Raw genomic sequence first — 4,679 nt, 5'->3', positions numbered from 1 at the left:
TAGACACCGGAGAGGGCTAGGGTTACACAAAGTCGGTTAAAATGGGAGGAGATCTACATATCGTATCGCCAAGCTTGCCTTCCATGCCAAGGAAAGTCCCATCCGGACACGGGACGAAGTCTTCAATCTTGTATCTTCATAGTCCGGGAGTCCGGCCAAAGGTCATAGTCCGGTCATCCGGACACCCCCTAATCCAGGACTCCCTCAATCCTAAAGGCAAACCTTAGCACATTATTTTTATAATACAATGGAATTGTACAAGGGGATACCTATTTTTGATGAAAAGTTTCTATAATTAAGATTCACAAAGTTTCCGTGAGCATGAACAAAGTTCAAGGAGCTCTCCCACTTCAACAATGCTTGTCTCTCTCACTTTCACTTTCCTTTTTGAAAAGTTTTGGTTTCCCCTCTTTTTTGTTGTTTTTGAACTATATAAAAGCACTCAACAGAAATAAATGACTCTCTAAAACTTCCGGGTTGTCTCCCTGGCAGCGCTTTCTTTAAAGCCATTAAGCTAGGCATATAGTGCTCAAGTAATGAATCCACCCGGATCCCAAGGTATATCAAAGCCAATTTTAATTAAAAATGATTTGTAATTTAGTAGTGAGCACAAAGTAACATATATCATGCAACAACAATGTATAACTCTCTTCCTATGCATCGGCATGTCATAAAAGAACAATTCATACACACCAAGTAAAGGCCAATGCATAGTATAAACAGTTTCTTGCAATTTTATCATATTGGAAACATAGAGAGGTGGAGATATAGTTCCTCTCTCATAATAATTGCAAGTAGGAGTAGCAAGCACATGCATATTATATTCATCAAAATCATTATGTGCAACGGTAAAAGGCAACCCATCAATATAATCCTCAATAAGCACAAACTTCTTCGATATAGTGTAGTAGGGAGAACTTAAACAAATAATAGGACTATCATGCGTGGGTGCAATAGCAACAATTTCATGTTTAACATCAGGAACTATAGCAAGTTCATCTCCATAAGAATAATTCATATTGGCATCTTGGCCACAAGCATAGCAAGCATCATCAAAAAGGGATATTTCAAGAGAATTAAAGGGATCATAGCAATCATCATAGCAATCATCGGTCAGTAAGCACGAAGGGGAATTAAACAATGTATGAGTTGGAGGGTTACTCTCACTAGAAGGTGGGCATGTGTAGCTAATCCGCTCTTCCTCCTTTGTTCTTCGCTCTCCTCATCATCTTTTTCATCCAATGAGCTCACAGTTTCATCAATTTCTTCTTCCATAGACTCCTGCAAAATATTATTCTCTTCTTGGACAGTGGATAATTCCTCAATATATGGTTTAACATACGCATTAGAAGCATAATTATCATAACAATATTCAAGTATGGCAAAATTTTCAGATTTGTAGAGAGTAGTATCATACTTTTCAATCAAAGAAGCAATTTCATAAGCACCCTTAAAAGCAACAAATTCTTCAATTTGTTGAACATCATAGTAATTATAAACACCCTTAGCATACGAAGATACGATTCCATTATCACTAAACAAGCATTGGTAGGGAAGGTGTTTCTTAGGGTTTTCAGAACAACAAGTAAAATCATATAGTTCACATAAAGTCCAAGCATAGCATTGCAAACGATGAATTTGATCCAGTAAAAGTTTCCCTTTTTCAGATATACGGTGTCTCACGTAACAAGCATGCTCATCTAAAGATTTACCCTCAACTAAGCTAGTGGGGGTTTCAGCACGAGCACAAAGGGATCGAAGATGATCCAAGTAAAAAGCTTCACGTGTGTGATAGATTTTGAGTGGTTCTTCAACCATTGGTGTAGTAGGTACAACTATTTTTTTTGGTATTTTGCATTTCCTACCCATAACTAAAGATAGAAAACAACTAAGAACAGCAAATAAAAATTACTTAGTGATAAAGAAAACAAGCACACACGAGAATATTCACCCCACGCTATGACTCCCCGGCAACGGCGCCAGAAAAAGGTCTTGATAACCCGCAAGTATACGGGATAGTTGTAGCCTCTTTCGATAAGTAAGAGTGTCGAACCCAACGAGGAGCTAAAGGTAGAACAAATACTCTCTCAAGCCCTATCTGCCACTGATACGACTCTATGCACGCTTAGTGTCCGCTTTACCTAGAACAAGTATGAAACTAGAAGTACTTTGTAGGTGTGATAGGATAGGCTTGCAAGATAATAAAGAACACGTAAATATAAACTAGGGGATGTTTAGATAAAGAAGAAATAAAGTAAATATAGCAAGTGTGTAAAAGTGGTGGTAGGAGTTGTGGAATTGTCCCTAAGCAATTGACTACGTTACTAGACCGGTAATCACTATTGCAATTCTATTTGAGGGAGAGGCATAAGCTAACATACTTTCTCTTCTTGGATCATATGCACTTATGATTGGAACTCTAGCAAGCATCCACAACTACTAAAGATCATTAAGGTAAAACCCAACCATAGCATTAAAGCATCAAGTCCCCTTTATCCCGTACGCAAACAACCTACTTACTAGGGTCTATGCTTCTGTCACTCACGCCACCCACCATAAGCAAATCATAAACATATTGCAAACCCTACAAAGCGTTAATCCCTCACACTTGCGCGACACGGAGAGCACCATAGGACAGCACCAATAATAAAACATGCAACTCAAACCAATCATAGCAATTCATCAATCACCGATAGGACAACGAAAATCTACTCAGACATCATAGGATGGCAACACATCATTGGAAAATAATATGAAGCATAAAGCACCATGTTTAAGTAGAGGGTATAGCGGGTTGCGGGACAGTGGACCGCTGAATATAGAAGGGGGAAGGTGATGGAGATGTTGGTGAAGATGACGGCGGTGTTGGTGAAGATCGCGGTGATGATGATGGCCCCTCGCAGCGCTCCGGCGCCACCGGAAGCAAGGGGGAGAGAGCCCCCCTTCATCTTCTTCTTCCTTGACCTCCTCCCTAGATGGTTGAAGGGTTTCCCCTCTGGTCCTTGGCTCCCATGGCGTGGGAGGGGCGAGAGCCCCTCCGAGATTGGATCTATCTCTCTGTCTCTCTCTATTTCTGTGTTCCCAGATCCTCCCCCTTCACCGTTTCTTTTATATCCACAGATCCGTAACTCCGATTGGGGTGAATCTTTCGGCCAGATTTTTCTCATAAAATTAGCTTTCTCGCGGCAAAATAAGAGCGTCAACCGCCTTACGGGTGGTCCACGAGGGTGCCAGGCGCGCCCAGAGGGGTGGCGGCACGCCCCCCTGTCTCGTGGCCACCTCGGACACAGTTTCGCGTTGATTCTTCCTCCGGAAAATCCCAATATTCCAAAATAATTCTCCATCTGTTTTTATCCCGTTTGGACTCTGTTTGATATTGGTTTTCTGCGAAACATAAAACATGCAACAGACAGGAACTGGCACTGGGCACTGGATCAATATGTTAGTCCCAAAAATAGTATAAAAAGTTGCCAAAAGTATATGGAAGTTGAATAATATTGGCATGGAACAATCAAAAATTATAGATACGACGGAGATGTATCAGTATCAGGAGCAATACTTATTCCCGTTGCTCTGAACCCCTTTCATCCACTGTTTCAGGCAACGATGATTTTCTATCTGCTTAAAACTTCTATTTTGCACCTTCTTTCCTTGCTCTCGATGACTTTCTAGAATTTAAACTTGAGAGGTGCCTCTATGCCTCGTTCACTGAGATAGCCCCTAGGTACCTAACACGTGATGAGCTCCGTCCTTTCCGAGTCTTCCCACTTATCTTTTCCGTAAGTATGATGGAGATCCTGAAGACAGGATGAAGACTTCATCATGATGACCTGAAGCTGAGAAATGAAGACATCAACATAATGGATCGATCGCTTCCAGAAGAGCAACCGAGACCAAGAAGAATCTTTAGAATTTCGTAACATATTCTTCCCCCTTGCTCCCCTCTTAAATCTCAGGACGAGATTTCTTGTAGTGGAGGAGAATTGTAACGCCTGGATAATTAAGCTACGGTAATTCCACGCTAATGATGCCACGTCACTTCGATTTCCGTTGCTAATCTCGCGTTAGTTTAAAACCTATTCAAAATTCAAATTCAAAATTAAGTCAAACACTTAAAGTTTTCAAAAGTCAAAACTATAATGTTCTTAATGTGACAAATAAATCATGGTTAATATTGGTGAAGAAACAACATCTTTATAAAATAATGAAATACCCTACAGTGATTAAAACGACAACAAAAACAATTAATTATACTTCTATTATATTTTATAAAATACTAAATTATTTTAGCTAGGTGCCAAAGTTATTGTGGCAGTCGTATAATTAATGTTACTATTTTAGATGCCAATTGAATGTTTTACAAAACTAAAGCAATTTGGGAAATAAAGTTAAAACAGAAAAGAAAAATAAGAAAAGGGAAGAGTCTAAGCAAATAATAATAATAAAGTAAAAAGTGGGGGAAAGCCCCAGGCCAACTTGGCCACTTGGCCCAACTCCCACCCTGGACCGACCGGCCCACCCCACTCTCCATATCCCCCTATCGGCCGAAACCCTACTACCCACGATTCCACTCCCCCCCGACTCGCTCGATCCCCCACTCACCCATGTCTCTCCCCCTCTCCTCTTGATCTCATTTGGATCTGGGAGGGGCTCAACCCCACCGCGCCTACCGCGTCGCC

This window comes from Triticum dicoccoides, chromosome 3B, assembly GCF_002162155.2.
Source record: "Triticum dicoccoides isolate Atlit2015 ecotype Zavitan chromosome 3B, WEW_v2.0, whole genome shotgun sequence".
Taxonomy (NCBI): domain Eukaryota; kingdom Viridiplantae; phylum Streptophyta; class Magnoliopsida; order Poales; family Poaceae; genus Triticum; species Triticum dicoccoides.
This window is presented reverse-complemented; position numbering follows the sequence as displayed.